Genomic DNA, 20,811 nt, shown 5'->3' with positions numbered 1-20,811 from the left:
GTTCAACGCGCATAACGACTAGAATGTGTGTCAGCGCTAGCGTCACCTTGATTCATTTCACGATTCACGATTCACGTTTCATGATTCGTTTCAGCGGTTCACCGACTTTAGGTATATACTCGCAGTCAGAACACAACGGGTTGCGTGTGGGCTGGCAAGCGTTTGCCAGCTGCATCTGGGGGTGGCGAACACTGCACCGTCTACTCCTAATTAATCATGGATGCTGAGTCGCTCTGAATTCTGTAAGGTTGGTGTCGGAGTAATCACTCGCAAGTGCGTTGGACGTTCAGTAACGGAATGCCAACTACCCTGATATTACACATTGCTATAGCGGAGTTATCACTTCAATGACCCATCTTCTAAAGGCGGTCGAGAAGGGCCTCTCATCAGGGCAAGCTCATCTGTATTTATCGAGAAGCCCGACGCACAGGCATCGGTGACAAGCCTAGGAACGACGTGTGCCCACCTTACGTACAATAGTTGAGTCTCCTGATGGCTTTCCTGTGAACCTCTGCCAGAAAAGCATGCCATGGGCAAGCCAGCCATTTGGCAAGATTTGCGACGAATTAGCCAGTAGCCTGAACCAACCACTACAACTGCGTAGATTGGATATTCTGTGAAGCCCTATTAGAAAGAGCAACCTTCGGTCAGACTGTGTGATCCGGGAGTAACCAAGGCACCCGGAGACAGTCTCCCGTTTGGCAATCTGTTCACCCTTCTCCCCACTCTCGCGGATGGGCGAGCGTAGGATAAGAGGAGCAGGCGGGACATCATGACGACATCTACGGCCCAGCTGATTGACCATCCATCTCGTAGTATCCGGTCTAGCCAAGTTTCAAGGTTTAAAAAGAAGACCTCGTGGCAGTCCTTGAACTAAATATGCAAATGAGCAGGTTGCTGCTTGCCTCTCTTCGCAACCTCAACTTCCCACCATCAGTGCATCTCGGCATAAATAGGCGGACGACGGTGTGGGCAAGCGACCTAACTACAGAGACGTCCGGCTCCATATCTCGAGCGATACGTTTGACTGAAGAGCCAAAAAAAGTTTGAATATAGGACGAAATTAAGTGAAAGTGAAAGTACTCGGTGATGGGCCATATTCCAAAACTAGGAAAATGCCCGCGAACGCTGGCTCCCTAAGCATTCTGAAGTCCTTGCGGGAGAGCAGAACACTCAGATCCATAGCGGCAGCCGGAACCACAACTCTCACGAACAATATACAGATACGTGTTCCTCAGAGTTCTATTCTATCGCACATGCACGATTTTTAAGCTGGCCATAATTCGTTCAATTACAGGCCGGTCTCCTTACCATGTATCTCATTCAAGCAACGTAAACTTATAATTTACTGCAATATACTTAGTGCTAGTGCCCGTGCTAGTGGGGCCTTGGAATAGGGGCTCCACCCTGCTGGACAAACTTCGTCTTCAACCCCCTACCCCCTCTGTGGACTGGGGTAGGAGCCTGTCCGGTTTCTGATTATAATAAAGTTTTACTACTACTACTCCTACTACTACTACTACTACTAAGAATCTTACACCTTAGCAACTCCGGTGATTTTTCGACCATATCAGGGGTTTTCGCTTGCATTATTCGCTCTTATTAATGATTTCTTTGTCGCTATTAAGCAAGCGAGTGTTTAATAATCGGCTTCGCTGAGCCACTTGGTGCCCTATCACGCCAGTTAGTGCTGTTGAAACTTAATAAAATTGACATTGCTTATAGCATTCTTAAAAAAGATCAAGCATTTTTTATAAGATAGGACGCAAAAGGTAACACTTACTGAATGTCCCTTCAGCTCACATACAGTAACTGCAGTAACGTCGGGCATTCCTGAAAGGTCTGTATTCAGGCGTCCTCTTATTCTTACTACATAAATGGCCTCCCTGATACTATTATCGTAAATATAAGGCTTTTTTTTTCTTATTGCGATTAAGGCTTACCTTAAGACATAATGTTTGTTCGGGTATCATACGTGGGGTGTAAGTCGTGCATTGCGTTTAAGTTCGAGCGGTTTCATCATGATTGTGTTATATACCGACAAATTTCCAGCACGTCTGGTACTTATAGCCGTCAATCTAACCTTGACATAATTTCGTGCATTTGGTGCAACGATTGACTTTATGAATCTTTACACTAACAAATGTAAAAGAGAGAGGGTGACACGAATAGTTAAACAGTCTAGCTCATTTACCTGTCATTTTCGTAGTCTCCTCTTTGAGTTCGTCGACAGATATGAAAGCTAATCATTTACATGAGTGAGAACCTGTCATGGCGAAAGAATGCCGACTACTTTACCAACAATACCAATACGTGGTTCAACTTTCTTCGCGAAAATTTCCCCTAAACCCTATTTCATTGACGGCCTCTCCACATAAGACGCTGTAACGCTCTAAACTTGATCACCTTTCAGACATGCGGGGTTCGCCGTCTAGTTCATATTCTATGCTGGATTTGTACAGAATCATTCTGCTCGTTACATAATTCCAAAGCTAATTCGTTTAGCCATTGCATCATTCATGACGGAAACACTTGCCATACCACACCTTGTTAGCAGCAGGGTGTCGAACCGAAACCGAACCGGAATTCTAGCCAGAGCTGAACCCAGACCCGAACCGATATTCTTAGAACGTACCTGAGCCCGAACTGAAACTTAACCAAAAAAATTATAATGGTTACCGGTTCGGTCCGTAATGATTCAAGCATATAGGGTGCAAACTGGGGCTCATACATTTTTTTATTCGGGAAAAACAAGTACAAGGTTTGCCCGCGATTCTCCGAAAGCGATTCTTCGAAATAACTATTTTTGTGTCGGCACTCCCCACGAGAACACCGTTACGATTCGCGAGTAGCGTTATGTGCCAAATGGGGATAGATGGTATTGATAACTCTGTATGATTATAGGCATGTGCTAATAGATATGTGCTGATAGGTACGTGTTGAGGCCGAAGCATTAATATTATGTGAGCATTGTATGCCGTGGAAGCTTTCGCTTTCACTATATCTGAAGAAGGTCAAATATGGCCAGGCATCACGGCTTCGGCGGGGTCCTGAGAAGCGAAGGATATTGGTTGGTTCAGTCATCACCGTCTGCTCATCGCTCTGCCAACCCCTTCTTTTCTTCTCTTGTGTCTCTGTAGCGCGCGTGCTGCCTGAACTGAGCGTCGGTGCTGTTGCTTTCACCTCGATGTCACTGCTGTGCACTATAGCAACACCACCTAGATAGCACAAGGCCTACACCACTCCGATCTATGACGTCATGCTACCTGGCCCGAAATTTCCATTGCCAAGGCTGGCGTGACGAAAGCGGTGACGTCAAAATCACTATTGCTTACGCGGGAGCATCCCCATTAGATTCTATGGCAGTCGGGCCAGCCAGCATGACGTCATAGATCGGAGTGCGTAGGCCTTGTGCTATCTAGGTGGCGCTGGCACTAGCCGTGCTGCGTATCTACTCTTGTCGCAATTTGTATCATGATTGGTTACTCCTTTTGCATATTTTGCGTCTCCCGTGTGCCAGGGAGCCCATTTATTCCACCTACTGACCAAGCCTGCGCATGCGCCTTGCGGACAAGTCGATACCACTGTGCAGCATTTCGCCATAGGGCAGAATAAAGTTTACTGTGCTGAACCGGTTCGCGAACCATTAAAAAAGTTGATTTCTTCAAACCAGAAGTTAACCAGAATAATATCGGAACGTGCTAAACCCGAATTCGAACCGAATCGGTATTTTTTTTCGGTTCGACACCCTGGTTAGCAGACGTCGTAGATACCGCCCTTTGAATGTTCCTGCAATAATAACAGTGATTTAAAAAAATTATTTAATTGCACACCTCTTTGGTATCTGTCACCCTGCATTGACCGCGAAATGAAATTTGAGGTGCCACAATGCAAGTGTGAGTTGTATTTCGAAAGTCAAATTTGGAAGACCAGCAAAGACCGGAATCGTCTTTCTGCTTCCATGTCTCTGCCACAGATAGTGAAACGTCCATGAACCTGCGGTTTGCAATTATGTGCTACCATAATAAAAAGTATTTCCGTTATATATTGTACCACATCTGTTTGTAATGCCTCCACAGGTCCTAGATAATAAATATACGAAATTAAATACACGTGAAATGGTGTTCCACCCCAGTGGCACGGCACAAACTTGCTTAACTTGCCGCTGAAGTAAGTACACGCACGTTTTATGTTCAACCACCGTCGGAATGCGGCGGCCGCGGTTGGTAATCATATTGTCGGCTGTCTGAAGAACCGCCTAAATGGAGACCAAATGGCCAAGACACCGTGCCACAATCCGCTCGCGACATAGTGCGATCGCGGACTCGCGTGAATCATATGAGAGCGAAGCATACGCCGGCAGTAACGCGCCACTACGCAGCGACATCGACCTTGGCGACGCCAGCACCAACGCTGAGTGAAATGTTGATGGAGGCGGTGTCGTGTCATTTTTATTTATTTATTTATTTATTTATTTGAACAGGGAAAAATGAAGACGTAAAGTGCAAAACAAGAGAAAAATAAAAATAAAAATGATCGCGGGCTGTTATAACAAGAGCTGTCAAGAGAGATGGAACAGGCCGTTCCTCGGCGATTGCTTCGAGAGAGAAAGGGGGAGGGGGGGGGGGGGCAAAACGAGCTGTTTTCAGAGCATGCGAGGCAGTCGCACGGTGATGCGTCCGTATACGAGGAGTAAACCGTCGAGAAGGGCATCGCCTGCGGCGCCGCCGATTTATCTATTTCGGAACAAGCTAATTGCCGTGGCATAATGAAACGACACATTGCGCTGGCCCCCCATCCATCAGGAGGCGCTGCAGCAGCCGCCGCGGGTCGTGCCGGCGGCCGCATTGCCACCGTCACGATTCGCCCGAAATTCGGCGCCCATCCATCACGGCTCCCTCGGGTGGCGGTCGTGATGCCCGCAGTGACGGCCGGAAAACACAAGCCGCCTTCTCCAAATCCCTGACGAGCAATTAAAAGGCAGTCGGAGTGAAAACTGAATTAGAGAGAGCGAGCACACGGCGCGGGCGCCGTTGTCCACTTTGGAGATTCTCGCGGGAGCGTGCGTGCAGGTGGGGGGCGCTTTCTCTCGTCAGCGCCGGCGACGTCGCTCGCGGACGCCGCATGATGAACGTGCCCACGGTCACCGCCGGATCGTAACTCGAGCCTGGCTAACAATTGGCGAGGCCCCGTAGCGGCGATTGGGTGCATACGCTCGTATAGTCGAGCGCAACAGCCGCAGTGCCACGCTGCAAGCCACGAACAGCACGACGTGCTCGACGCTTCCCCATGCGCGCGTGCAACGGATGTCATGCAAGCGGCGCGAGAAGAAGGCTGTGCATCGATCGACTAAGCAGCCACATTTCCGGCCGTAATGTTACCCTGCGGCTATAGCTGCTCAATGCTTAACTAGCAATAGTTGATGGCCTATGAAGAACACGCTGCGAGATGGCGGGACCAGCGCACTTTTGCTTCTTAGCGCTTTGTAGCTGTGCCGCTGCGAAGAGGAAGGCGCGGAGGGTGAATGCACAAAAGGTTGCTCCAGCTTACGGGCTACTTTTGGACCACTTGAGAAACGTCTCTTCCCAGTCCTTAAACCAGCCGATAATTTCTGCCTTACGGCCTATATCTCCCTCTCAGTGCGCTTCTCGTCAGCCCCGATAGCGAAACGCGAGCGTGCCAGAAATGATCTCGAGTGCGCAGTCTTTACGGGGAGTTCGAATCGCGGAAGTATAGCGACAGAGGTGCTTCCGTAACTCGCCGTGCATCTTTAACGCAGTTGGTCGCCCTCTTAGACGATGTTTTTACAGCGAAGCTGCATACCTCCACTCTGTAATGCATTTGTCGTGTCCGTGGGCAAAAATGTGGGCCGATCCCGGAAGTCGTGCAATACCGGGCCGACCCGCGGCGGAGGTGAAGCAGGCTTCAAGCCACTCCGCCAATAATAATAATAATAATAATAATAATAATAATAATAATAATAATAATAATAATAATAATAATAATAATAATAATAATAATAATAATAATAATAATAATAATAATAATAATAATAAATCAAGATTCATTGTGTTGAGTCGATGGGTATACTGGAATCGTTTGTGAATAGCACATGCACTCAGGAGCAGGAGGCGTGGTCATATGCGGAAAGGAGAAAATGTGTGTAGAACTATACACCCCTGAATAACAAGAGGACAATGCCACTAACTGTGGGGATGTCTGTTCCGTACAAATGCAAGGCGGAATTGTGATAGCCCCTGTATATATATATATATATATATATATATATATATACAGCCAACCATTAGATTCAGGAATGGCGCTCTAGCTCGACGAGACGAGGCGAGCCTCGACCCGGGCGGGAAAGTTCCATTTGCGACGCGCTAGTCTGGATGCTGCTTGAGTAGGTGGCGACGAATCAGCAGACGAGCGTCATCAAGCTTGCACAAAATTTCAGGGCAAGTACACTCGTTATGAGTGCAAGTTGAAGCCAACCGATCAGCCTCTTCATTTCCGGCGATCCCTACGTGTGAAGGTATCCATTTGGCAACGAGAGATACCCCACGTGATGAAATTTTGTTGGCAGAGTCAGTAATGCTGCGCACAACTGGGCAATCAATATGATTGCGTTGTAATCTGCTAAGTGCAGCGCGGGAGTCCGTAAAGATGACTATCTTTGATGTGATTACCTCCTCTTGCACGTATTACAGTGCAACATTAATTGCTGCTAGCTCCGCAGTTGTTGACGAGGCTGGATGGGGTATACGATATATACGTCGTATACTTCAGTTGAAGGGCAGAAAAAAGCTGCAGAGGCGCCTTGACCGTCGCTGTGTGCAGATGCATCTATGAATATTTGAAGGTAATCTGGAAATCTTTCGAACATGTGTGACTGAGCCAATTGGAATATTGTCGAAACAGGCATATCAAACTTTTTGTGTATGTCAGGGATTGTGAGGTAAATGGGGAATACATGTTTCGTGATATCTTTCGGAGGTGGAGGCGCAACTGAAGCAACATGCTCATAAATATCAGCAACGTTCATAAATATTGCCGCCATTTTTCCCATGCTAGAAAACAGGCGGTGAATCAGACGATGAAGGAGCGATTGACCATTCGATGCGCGGTGCATACTCTCAATATGATATAGAGCTCTCTGGTCTGCTTGCAGCCTCAGGAATAACTGATGCGCTTCAGTGAGTAATGGAACAGATTGAGCCTCTCGAGGTAATCCCAGCATTAGTCGAAGGGCAACCCGATGACCTCGTTCCGGTTGGGCCACCAAACTAGGTGGTACTTTCAGGACTGGTAACGCGTACATAATGCCTGAGAGTACAGATGACTGGTACACCTGCAGAGCAGTTGTTTGGTCGCAGCCAGCACCTCTAGCAGTCAAGGCGGCCACATGTACTTGAGGAGGGATTGCGGTTCCCGTCGTACAAATTTAACGGCAGGACGCCAAGAGATGCGATCATCCACAATTACGCCCAAATAACGGCATTGTCGCACCCAGCTTATCGGCGTTTCGTCAAGGTACAGTCAGCTCATTGTTCGACGAGCGCGTTGTTTAGGATGGTATGCTATCGCAGCCGACTTAGCAGGTGATATCTGCAGGCCAACTTCACCGAAGTACTCTGAAGCCGCGGCTCAAGGTGCGAAAGGCCGCTTATCCACAGAGGAATACAATCTGCATAGATATCTATGCTCACAGGAAAGTCACTGTCTCGAGGCAAGCGACTTGGAAGCGCGGCGAGTACTGTGTTAAACAGAAGCGGCGATAAAACGCTGCCCTGTGGGACACCGCACTTGACAGTGTGGGATTCACTCGTTATTCATCCGACACGCACTTTCTTCATTGATTCATACAACAATTTACTTCTTCCCCACACTTATCATTTATAATAACTAGATCACTCAGTCAACAAAGGTCCCACTGATTTGTGTGCGTGCGTGTGTGCGTGCGTGCGTGCGTGCGTGCGTGTGTGCGTGTGTGTGTGTGTGTGTGTGTGTGTGTGCGTGTGTGTGTGTGTGTGTGTGTGTGTGCGTGCGTGCGTGCGTGCGTGCGTGCGTGCGTGCGTGCGTGCGTGCGTGCGTGCGTGCGTGCGTGCGTGTGTGTGTGTGCGTGCGTGCGTGCGTGCGTGCGTGTGCGTGTGCGTGTGTGTGTGTGTGTGATTACCGAACCAAGGTAATGTTGTTTGCCGTCGCTTGGAGCAACTCAGACTATTTCTTGCATTTTGCCTGATTGCATAATTAGCTATTAATAAGTAATCAACTTCTCAAATATTATATTCAGAGCAAAAGTGTCAATGAGAAAATTGTAGACCATCCTGAAGAATTCCCTGTCGCGCGGCACTTTTCCGTGTTTCGCGGGCTCTCTTTCAGGATTGGAAAAAAACTGCATCAGAAACCTGCAGATCGGGATTTTTTTTTTTTTTTCATTCTACAATGTCTACATTACAAATTCTTCAATACACCCGGAAGACTTTAACCATACACGAGCACTAATGCGTGATTTGCGTCTAACCACACTAATTCGGTTACTGTTGATGGATATAGTTGTTTCAGGGACATTCAGTCTGGAATACCCGAAGACTCGGTCCTGGCATTCCTGTTATTTCTAATTTATGTTAAACAACTTCCGTCTGCGGTATCCTTAAAATTCGTCTGCTCACTGGGTGTCCGTGGGTGACTCACTGCCTAGCTAGTGATCCCTCAAATAGCACCTCTTCAGAAATTGTAAGCTCGTAGTTATACCTAGGCGTTTACGTCGCGGCTAACGCAATGTTATAGTGCATGTGGAACAATTTCGGTCGTAACACTTCTAGCGCTACAATTTTCCTAAAGTGTCCACTTTACAATATTCTAATACATCCCAAAATTTGAACATGCTATTTCAGTATGCCGCCCTGGCCTCGTTGATTCATTGAAACGTGTCCACAAATGATCTGCTGTATATTTGGAAATTGTAACAACGCCGAACGCTATTTTCGGTCTTCCTTTAATCATCATTTCGATGCGTTATTACGCGCCTAACACTTTTTCTCGAATTTGATAACCATCCTGAATTTCAGGGTCAACTGATTACAGGACGACACTATGAATCGCAACGCATCGACCACCGTCATAAAGCTGGAACTGAATATTGTCCCTCCGAGGGATTTTACCGGTCTTTTTTCGGCCACGCGTTCATTTATTGGATCCACGCACAATTCCCGCGAATGTTATAACTATTTAAATTAATTTCCTGTTGCGTGTGACGTTAGCTAACACCGGATAGCGAGAATTTCTTGGACACTTTTGTGTTTTTTTTTTTTTTTTGCTGCATTGTTATTTTCGCTGCATTCTCATATCCACTCCCCTCTGTTGCGCCTGAGGCTCCGAGAGTGTAAGTGACAAAAAATGAAACATTCTTCGACCGTTTCGCAACTTAATGAATGACTCGTCTTTAGCGCTTACATTTTACTGGTCCTGTCGCAAATGATGACTCCTGCTCGTCCAGGCTTCAATTTCTCTGTTTTGCACGCTGTAGAAACTATTTAAGGTGGTGGTACTCCGTTTAGGCACTCATTTCTTTTACCGGCAGGTTTTATAATGCGGACAGGCAATAATGCTCAAGAGATAAAGGGACTTTAAAACAGCCAAAGCCTAGAGTTTGGCCCGAGCATGCAGGTGCGCTATAGCCCGCTGCTCTGCACTGGTGAAGATAGAATTAAAGCAAAGTAACTGATGAAGAATGATGATGAGGAAGACAGGTGGAGAGGGATGTGCACGTACACACGTACACACTGCTGACGCAGTGTGTACGTTACAAAGTCGCCCTATACTAAAGCCGCGCGTTCATTGCCTCGATGCGAAAAATTTAAAAAAAAAAAAAGCTATTGCTGTTTGCCTTGCAGTTGTATTGCCAGGTCACGGACGCAGAACAATTAAGACTCTCAGATAGCGGTTGCCTGCCGATTCAGTGTCCGTCGCTCCGACGCATATGCTTGGGCAAACACATGTGCCCCACAGTTTCAGACACCTAAAAGTGCTCGCAGTCAGGGCTGTTCGTCGGTCGGTCGATAAAGGTGAGCGTAGCGCCGCGTGAAAGCAACGCCCAAGCGTACTCGTGCACAAAGCATGCCTGGCTCCGCTTGACCTTTGTGGACCCGAATGATGATTTCCTGTTGAAACCATGAAGCATTTCCTGTTGAAACCAAATGCATGCAGAGGCCCGTGAATACGGTAATATTATTTTAAACTCGCCCGTGCATCCAGGGAACGCCTATTTCTGAGGTTTTCTTTTTAAATATTTTGATTAAGGAAGCAAAGCAAAAGACACGTGTGATGTATCTTTTTGAATTAGGTACAAGTATTTGGTAGAATGAAAGGTAATTGCGTACTCGTTTAAACGAAAGAATAGGGGAGGTAAACGGTTAGTACGGGTTGATGTCCTTAGCTTCATTTCGTATTGATGTTGCGCTTTCGAGCAACTTTCACTGATTAGCCAATGCCCATGCAAGTGCTACAGTTGCCTGCTTTAAGTCACGCACGAGGGCGGCCGGCTAAGCCTCACCGTAGTGTTCCATTTAACTTGGACAAGTCCCTTAGTAGAAGCCGCGTTTACGTGAATGCGATAGTAGCGTATCGCCTTTCCTAGCACATCGCGGCAATACTATACAACAGCGTTTACATGTGGCACGTTCCCCTTCTTCTGAAACAAGCTGGAATCTGTTTCCGGCATTTTGCCGGTGAGTAGGGGAGAGTATACGCCGGCAGCCGCCTCTATTTTTTCCTCTCTCGATGCCAGATTTTACATGCACCGTGTGAGTTGACTTACCCGTCTCGATCTACCCTCTCCTTTTTAATCCGCCTTCTTAGCGCATTGCCGCGCCGTATACACACGGATGCGATGCTCTAGAAATGCGATAGAATGCGCCTCTTGTCGCTATTCATGTAAACGCGGCTTGCATCACTATCAAAGAACTCTGGTATCATATGCGTATAGTGCTCTATTAGGGCATACGATATGTGGTAAATATAACGATAAATAGCATTCTTATTATATTTCAAAGTCGGATAACCTGTCCAAATATTTGTCAAAGGAAAAATGTGTTCGTGCATGCAGCCATGCAGCCTAGCGAGCGGAAGAAGCACATTTTCTAAGATACGTTATGCATTCGCACTCCCATGTAATCGCTTTGGGGGCACGTGTTTCCACGTTATACTACATATCCCAACTGTGCATAACATGCATAATTAGGACACGGTTGCGAAAGGCCCATACATGCATATGGGCTTTCTCGTTCAACTACTAGAAAGCCATGAAACAGACGCCGGTCTGTTGCCGTTCAGAGTGTCGTTCCATTTCCGTTGAAAGTCAACGGCTGATGTCAGCAGCGGCATTTGTAGGGAGCTCAGTCGCTCAGTCACATTGGCCCACCTTGCGGTCTCTGTGGTACACTGTCACTTTCGTCGCGTCTTGAGCACGAGCTGGAGACGACGGAACGCGCCCCATGATGCATGACAGACTATAATGCGCACAATGCAAGCTCATCTTCAAGAATGATTTCATCGGATGAAAACATCATCGGCGATCTGCGATTGTGGAAATTAGGAACGTGCACTATTTAACCTTATCGCCACGTGCAGTTAATCTCATGACGATAACAAACAGTCACTGCTCGGAGGAGTTGCGTAAAGTCGTGCCGATTCACAGAAGCGGCGAAGCAAAACTGAATCAGCGCGGAAAGAAGCCGGGGTTTAAGGGCAGCTACAAGAGGGGAGTGGTTAAAAGAGAGGTGCCTCAAAACAATCGGCCAGGTTGGATGCCAGGCCTTGGGCGTCAACCCGTCTCGCCAGTTCTGCATAGGAAGTTCGCCTGGACGTCCTTTAACTTCTTTTTTCTCCTTCCTTCGAGTCGCCTACATGTTTGATGACCCCGGCAAGGCGTGTGCACGACTCGACCGGCCAGGGAAGCGCCGGTGGACTTGGCGCGCATCAACCGCAGGCGGTCGGGAGGCGATCAGCAGCAGCAGCAGCAGCAGGCTACGCCCGCCGCCGCGTAGATCGGCTGTGCCCCTCGCAGGGTGAGTTGATTGCCCGACGTGTCTCAGCTGGCTGCTGGGTGCCGTTGGGCCGCCGGGTGAGATGGACGATGGCCAGAGCCAGCCGGACGCCCGATTCGGAATGCTCTCGTGACCGAGCTGCATGCATGCGCGCGCGCGCGCGCGTCAGTGGGAAGCTCGTGCAAACCGCTGCGTCGGCGGCCGCTCCAGGCCGACCACAGTCACGCTCTCGCTCTGCGCGTATCGGCGGCACTCGCTGTAAACGGCGCTGCTATGATCGAGGTAAGCTTGACGAGAGCAAAGATTTGGGCTGGGTAAAAACTATCAGGCATCACGCGAAGGACACGCCACACGAACAACGCGACTGGTCTACAGACGCTGTAGAAGCAAGTTCAATTGAAGGTTAAGTACTTTTGGCTTTACATATATGCATACTTGGGGTGGTCATGGTGTGGACGAAGAAGTGAGTTTTAGGTGTAATAATACCATTCTTTTTCATTCACATTTATTCGCTCTCAACGGCAACTGGTCTGCATTTGCGGCGCCAGCGACGCCGCTGCGGGTTAGTTGTATACGGGCTGATCATTCTTAGGCTTTACAGAATTTTAAAAAGCACCTGTGGCAGATAGCATAATTCTAGTCCTTGAGCTGTATTATTTAAGAGGCGGACATTACTTGCGCAAGAAATCGAAACACATAATAAACTAATCGACAAAGATAACTATTTAAGTTATTAATTCATTACTTTACGGCATGCACATACTGAAATTTACGAATTGTAGCCAGGGAGATTGCAAGCGTATCCACTTGGAACAAATTTTGAGGATGGCAAGAGCTTCCGGTCTCACCAGCGGTACAGTGTAGAAGGGCGAACAGGATCCGATTTAAATGAAATCGTTACTCTCTGTAAGCAAAGAACAGTTCAGAAACATACTCTTTGTATGCATTATATAATCGTTGTCATATCGCATTTCTTCAATCTCGGAAGTTGGCGTAACCGTTATAGAGTGGTTTAGACACGCCCAGAGGAGAGACGGCTTGAAGCACATTCACTTCATTCCAATTACACGGTTCGTCCTATAGAGCTTCTCTATACAAACCACGACCAGTGCCACCCTCTGTGCCATCTCTCGGTACTACTCCTCTTGCACTCGATTGACACGTTCGTGTTCTTGTGCGTGTTTGTGCGTTAAGGCTTAATTTCTTCAGGAGCAATATAACCTATTCGGTAATAGTGTGGACACAAGGAGTGCAGTAAAGTCCATAGGGTAGAGGGTCAGGTGCAACATGTTCATCAACCTCCTAAGCGAAGTACGTCTGGTATTGTGTTCCTGGTACTGGTACGTCTGGTATTGCTTTCTTAATTGCATCTCGTCCTTCATTTCTGGCAAGTGTGTAAGTTGCTCCTACGAACTAGCTCTGTGTTTCCTTCCTTTCAGCCGCACCTGTTTCTACACGAAGCGTGCACATTTAAACACACGCCTTCATCACGCACAAGCTTACGCAGAATCTGTTTAACACCAGTGAATTTACCAACGCACGTCTCCACAGACTCGATCCACGTCTGCAACTCCTTCTTCCACCAGGGTTACCACGAGCGGAAGCGACACTCCTGCGCCGCCTGTGGCTCGGCGTGGCATTCACAAACGCCTATTCCTTCCGCATTGGAATGGTCGGCAGCCCTGCTTGCGACAACTGTGGCTGCGAGGAGAGGATCAAGCACCTCCTCTGTGAGCAAGAAAAATGCTCGCGACCGCGCTCGAAAAACTAGACGCTCGCCCCTTCACAGAGGAAAAAATTCTAGGGCACTGGCCCAGATGAGTTTCGGCACTCAAGGCCTTATGTGCTTTGCTCAAGTCCTTAAGGACCGACTTTGAAAGTAGTAGCGCGTAGAATCGCGTTATTGTGTTAATTTTTCTCACTTTTTTTTATTTGTTTCTTCTATCACCTTTTATGCCCTTTACCCCTTTCCCCAGCACAGGGTAGCCAGCAGGTACTTACACATTACCTATATAACCTCCCTGTCTTTCCTTCCCTTTTGTCTCTCTCTCTCTCTCTCTTCATCGCGCAAGTAACAATAAGTGAAAATCGCTTCCTCACTTGCAGTCAACTACGGCGTAGCAAGCTACTTTGTGTTCGTTTGAATTTCTTTTTGGCAGCGTCAGTTTTTTGTCTTCGGTGTGCATACAGGGAGGATATTCAAAGAATCCGCACAGGCAGCTGCGTGAATAGAGCTAACGTATTGAAACGTTGTAGAGAGTATTTGTCGCGAGCAGAGTATTTGTCGGTATTGGCGAGGTATTTTTTTATGTGTCAGGTAAAGTGTTGAAACCAGTAATTACGTTCCACGGTACCATTGGCAGCTACAGGCCGAGCGCACTCGAATGAACACAGCCTTATGTTATGAGACGCCTTGTTCGTGTAACGTATTTGCAAACAACCCTCACATACAGTAAAGTAAAGGTATACTCAGCTTAAACTTAGCGTACACTGCGTACAGTGAGGATACACTTAAGCCAAAAAAAAGTGAGAAATGGGAGTTATTACGGCGGTCTGCCGGCGCGAAAAACCATTAGTGCACAGAGATTAAACCCCAGGAGAGGGTGCTGCGTGAAAATTTCGGGGAGTGACAATTGGTTCCCGAGAATTAGTAGCGTTCGGTCCCACGAACATTTCCTCCGCGCAACCCACCGCGAACGAAATTAACATACACGGAGAGTAGCAGTCCGCTGAAGTAACCGGCTGCAAATATTCTCTACGATCGGGAACAATAGTGAGCGCGAAAAAAAGTGTTCTTGGAAAAACACTGCTAAAAGCAATTTTATATGAACACGTGTTACGATCTTCACGTAGGGTTTCTTGCAAGGGTAAACTCAGTTGGGCTCCGTCGCAGCATTTGGCGGCTGTCGCGAAGGGTGGTGCTGTGAAATTGTTTCTCTGACGCTTGTAGTTACCGAAAAGATACCCGTATATCTTCGCGATCCAGCTAGTAATTAATAATCAAAGTTTCGAGGAACCCTGAAAAAGTGGACGGGCGCGCTCGGGCGAACACAAACATCGGTGACATCCCGCTGACCCCACAAGCGGACATTACCAGGAGGTACTTTCATAAACTTGTCCAAATACGTCCGTTTCAATCGTCACAGGCAGGAGCACAGAGTTATTGATGTAAAGCTTTGTCTAACAACTGAAACCGGCTGAGTTGGTGTGGACTTATTATTATCGATACAGTGTGACAGAAAGACAAAGGACAACAACGAGGTGAACACACAGAGCGCTGTGTGACTTTGTATAGGCTGAGCAGGTATATATGTGCAGAGAGAGAGATAGAAACAGAGGGCAGCCAAGGTGGTTAACCAGAAAAACGATATACGGTTGGCTACCCTGCATTGACAAACAAGAAAAGGAAGTTAAAGGGATAGGAAGGGAGAATAATGAGTAGGAAAATGGAAATCGGCGCACAATATTCTGAGCTGGCTCACGTCACTATCACAGTCTATCTTGCGAGCCGATGAACCGCGAGAAGCGAATTCGCGGTCTAGCAGCCTTTAGCACATGCATACGTTCGTTGTGACCACTGTCCTAATATACCTTGTTCTGACAACAGTCACTGACGGTCCAGTGTGTCTAGCGCTGCACGCAGTAACTACCTCCCAGAACTGTATAACGTGAGAAGATGCACAGATGTGGGACTGTTTCATAAAAGCCGCAAGAGTCCCAACTACTGTGATATGTACAGGTACTCTTGTGTCATAGGCACTGTGTAGGTGTGCTAGCGAAACATTCGGATATTGTCTGGTAAAAAATTGAAGCTGGTAATTAATTATCAACGTGGCAAGGTACCTTAAATTCAATTCACAAGTCTTATATCGCCTTTCAGGGCTCGCTCACAGATGACGCTGTTCTTGATCTCCCCTTATAGAAGTTTCAATAGATCTACTACATTTTGTTTTCTTGTTCGGTCGGCTTATTTGCTTGTTTCATGGCTTTCAGTAACCGGTTTCGCTATTTTATACGGTATAGTTAAAGTTAATGCGGTTGTGTCGCGCATCATACAAGCCTCCCGTCCTTCACTACAACAATTCCTCCACTCGCACGCTAGGTCTTCCTACACGGACAAACTATGAGAAAGAAGAAGAACGGAGTAGCTTGCTACCGTTGATAAATGGCATCGTACGTCAAAGGCACCGCTTTGGGCGCAAAGACTTAAGCATGTACTCTTTGTTAGTCGGCTAGATTTCTTGCGCGTCCCAGCCATGTTAGTTCGTAATTCTTCTGATCGCGACGTGTGCTTGTAGCGATTTTAATCGGCGTCCGCGCCCTCGATCGCATGCAGCGGCATAGTGGAAAACAATGTCACGCGGCACTACGAGCATTGGTGCGGCGCTGATAAGCGCCTTCCTTTCGCGTGGATCGCGTCCAGCGCCATACAGGCGGCAGATATACGACTCTTCCGTTTGTTTACACGGACCTGATGTGAGCGGTCCATTGAGATCGTAGCGACATCCAGCGCCGGGTCGAGTCAACGAAGAATGCGAACAGAACGGCGCAACTGCGGTCTTCGACCGGACCCGACCCGTCCGCGTTGACATGCACCGTGCTGAGTGGGTCGGACTCGTCAACTGCGCGCCAGGTTTCTCTCATCCCGACCCGTGGTATAGGGGGCAATAGGGACGCTTGCTTTCCTGGCAGGTGAATTTTGAGCCTGATTATTGTTTCAGCATATTGTATACATAGACGTACGCTACACCTACGCACACCAATAGGAACACTGAAAGTTTGAGACTGAAGCAGGGATGCTGTAGAGGTGACATCTTGTAACTCTGTGACGATAAGAAAGTGTGCAAATGTATTGAAATGAATGGCCATGCTCATCTTACCTGCCTGGTGTGAGCGTTTCGACAAGTGGCATAATTAACCACCACAAAGATATTGTTGACCTGTTTCGTTTGTTCGTAAAGAAGAATTGCGTAACTTGCAATAATTTTGCTCGATCAAAATTGGAAGCTTTCATTGCTACACACTTTTCTCTTCTCTGGCGTCGGTATCACCAGAGTCTTGCGGCCAACTTGTTTTTCAGAAGTTTTTATCAGTCTTTCATTCCTAGAACTTCGCAAGAATAGGACCACCTTCCAGGTTGGGCTGTCGCTCTTGAAAAAAACACCAAATTTCGTAACGGCATAACAGATATGATTAGCCTAGAATACGCGTGACCTTTTCCTTTTCTTGCTCTATTCTTACACGCGCATCTTTATGTTCTTACCCGCTCTCCTCTGTAATATATGGTCTTGAGGGTGCAACAAAATATAAATAAAAGAGCAGCTTATGTTAATTCATTTTAAGTACATGCATTTCTTTACTGTGCCAGGCAAAGCTCAGCGCACAAGTATAGATGCATGAGTGTTCTGTCGTCCCGCGGCCCAATCTGAATGCAGCCGCCTTGGTTGGTAATACAACCCGCGACGCCGTGCTGAGAAGCAACCCCCAATGACGTAAATTTAAGGCTCCAAATAAGCAGAGTTGCTATAATTTTTCTTGGGAATATCTTGATAGTTTTTTATCATGCCATATTTCGCTGATGACGTGTGCGACGTGTTGCAGTCCTTGTAGCATTTGAAGAAACGCGCGCATTCCTGACGTCCGTCTTTGTTTCACTATATGCCCTCAGGAGACACTTGCATTTTTATATAACTGCGCACCGCGTGATAATTTATTTTTATTGAGAAGTAAATTGTTATCTTTTAAACAGTCTCATCTGTAAGCTAAAGGCGGCCGCTTTTCTGCTCCAGGTCGTTGTTTCATCTGATGAGCTTTATGTTTGTGACGGTGAGCTTCGTGCAGTGTGCGAAGATACGCTGAGACATACAACATTCGGAGTGTGACGTCCGCACAGCTGGGAAGTATGATACCTAAAGCTGAGATGGGGTGTCAACACCCTAAGAAATCGGCGCGCGTGCTTTCAGATGCGAGACGGTGCTCGACGCTGTTAAATGGTCACTTATAAGGATGTTTCTGAGATAGTAATTTTTTTCATCGCCATAGCTTAGTCTACGTGCTCTAAAGGCTCATTCACACCGGCGACTGACAGTGGTCGCGCGACCAAGTTGGTCGCAAATGGTCGCAAATGGTCGCTTTTCTCGAAAAGCGACCATTTTGGGCCAGTCGCTCACTGCGCGATTTTTCAGTCGCGCGACCGTGGTCGCAAAGCTGCTCAACCAATCAAAAGTGATGTGTGTCGTCGTGCACGCCAAATGCAATTCCCGCGTCACGATATGCAGGCTACAGGCCGGTAATTGGTGTCTTGTCTTGTGATTCTGGGACGCAGCAGTTGCAGCAACGTGTCGAATGTACGCGGTCGCATTCGCTGGAAGCTAAACAGCAGGAAAAGAAAGCACAACACAAACCCTTTTTCCAGCTGCCGTTCGTTGGATGAGCACGCCACCCAAAGGTGAACAGCGGGTGAACAGCTTTGCTTTAATATTATGCATCGAATAATATACGCAATGCGAACTAGAAATTACGACTTGCTCTCTCTCGATAATACTCGTTGTCATGCGCACAAAGTTCGGGCAGGAGGCGGCTTGCGTGGCCGGTCACTTCACGCGAGCGGAGGCACGGGCGCACCCACGAGCGTCGCGTTTTCTTCGGAGGCTTCCGCGCTGCCACAGCTGACACCCCGGCGGAGCACATCAGCACAGGGACGGCGTCTTCCTGTTCACTCGAATCAAAATCCAGCCATCGCTCGAAACAAAATGCATGGCTGTTGCCGGAACGCGAAACCAATTTACATAGTGCCAGCGAAATTCGATCACATTTGAATGGAAAAATAGGCCACGCATGGCAATTTTTTTAATGCTTAGATCATGTAGATTACGTCCGTAAAAAGGCGGTTTTGTAAAGTTCCTTAGTGCCCCTATAGATTCTACTTAATAAAGAGACGCAGTAGACAACACACGCACTCGCACTCGCGCACATACACCACCACAACAACAAAAGTCCACCGGCCGCGATGGCTCAGTTAGCTAAGGCGTTGCGCTGCTGAGCACGAAGTCGCGGGATCGAATCCCGGCAGCGGCGGCCGCATTTCTATGGAGGCGAAATGCAAAAACGCCCGTGCGCTTGCGTTGTAGTGCACGTTAAAGAACCCCAGGTGGTCAAAATTAATCCGGAACCCTTCACGATGGCGTACCTCGTAATCAGAACTGGTTTTGGCACGTAAAACACGAGAAAGACGAACAACAAAAATGCTTTATGTTTTCCATGTTGAAATGTGGCACTGATTACACAATGCTCAAAAGTTCACCGAGTCGCAAAGCCGTTACTACACCTCAATACCGGACAGTGCAGTCCTCGAAACCTTCCAGCACAATTAGGCCAACAAACAAAGCACTGCACTGCACAACACTGAAACAAAAAGATGAATGAGTCACTTTTTCAACTGTTTTCTTCGGTTTCAGCACTATAACTTTCACACAGTTGCAGACATGTGCGTCGCTGGCAGTGGTAGAGTTTCCATCAGATCTTAATCGTAAAGGAGACACGTCTCAAACATCCTGCGGCGATGTATTCTGATGCACTTGCGTGAGACTACTTCTGGTTCAGTGCCCACGCTTCGGTAGACGTGGATAAGCAGGAGACCCGCCAGCCGTTCAACTGTCATCGTCGATCGTGTGAAAGGAATAGTGCGGCGCAAGGCATAAAAGCTTCTCTCCACCTCGAAGCTTGTACTCGGTAGGGTCCCGTCAATTCGCAAGAGGGTTTTAATGTTCGGAAACACATCTTCAGTGGACCTGATCAAACTGCCAATATCGTGCTGTCTGTCAGTGCATTCATCTCGCGTCCAAAAGTGGTACCATTCTTTCAGCTTCATCTTGAGTGACGACGGTGACGGCAGTTCTATTTCCCAAAGTCCTGTCTCAGCTTCCCTAAATCAGCTGAGCCAATAGCTGACGGCAAGAGCCGGAGCCGCGCAAACCCAACTCGGTCACTTTTGGGGAAGCGAGCGTCCATCTCTTGGATCACGTGATCGAGAAAGGGAATAGCAATGTTATGGTGGTAGTATTCGCTCGGATCCAATGATGGCACGTTCTCGCGGTTACGCTGGAAGCCCGTAACTCGTGGCTTCGTTAGCTGTGTGTCGATAGAGTTAGCAAGCTCTCCAGCCATCTGAGACCAGCCATCTGAGACCAGCCATCTGAGACCAGCTGCAGAACTCGGTGTCGATTTGAGAGGAGCGATGGTTGCGTCGATCACAATGTAGGCGCCACAATGTCTCCATCTCGTTTTTGAAGTTTTGTTCCAGTTGGTCGAATAAAGTCCAGTACATTCCTGAGGATTATGAACGCGGATCACGTCAGACGTTCGCAGCCTGCAAAATAAGCCCGAAGCATTGGAAACTGAGCTCGAGTCGAACTGCCAGAGGTTCCTGTCAAAGCCATGAGACTCTGGTGTTGCCTTAGCGACAAGGCCATCAACAAGGGGCACGGAAAGCGAATGGAAGGTTTCTAGCGCAGTGTGCCGTTCCACCCAACCAACTTCTATCTGGTCATGCCCAGTTGTCGCCATCTAGACTTTGCGTACGACCTGATAGGTCCGCTTCTTGGGGGTATATATTCAAAAATTAAGTGAGGGGGGGGGGGGGGGGGTTCAGGACATCCGCCCCCCCCCCCCCCCTCTAAATCCGCCCTTGTGCGCGCATATATTCTGGGCCCTTATTTTACAATAATAATTTCATTTTCTATTTTGTTCGCCCTTCGTCATTGAC

At 47.7% G+C, this 20,811-nt stretch overlaps 1 pseudogene; it reads right to left on the bottom strand.

Annotated features, from left to right (window-relative positions):
* Positions 1-5,859: 5,859 nt before the first annotated feature.
* Positions 5,860-6,000, bottom strand: LOC119437913 (U2 spliceosomal RNA; annotated as a pseudogene).
* Positions 6,001-20,811: the final 14,811 nt, after the last annotated feature.

This window comes from Dermacentor silvarum, chromosome 1 (genome assembly GCF_013339745.2).
Source record: "Dermacentor silvarum isolate Dsil-2018 chromosome 1, BIME_Dsil_1.4, whole genome shotgun sequence".
Classification (NCBI taxonomy): domain Eukaryota; kingdom Metazoa; phylum Arthropoda; class Arachnida; order Ixodida; family Ixodidae; genus Dermacentor; species Dermacentor silvarum.
Note: the sequence above shows the minus strand (reverse complement) of the source record. Positions and strands in the feature narration are given on the sequence as shown.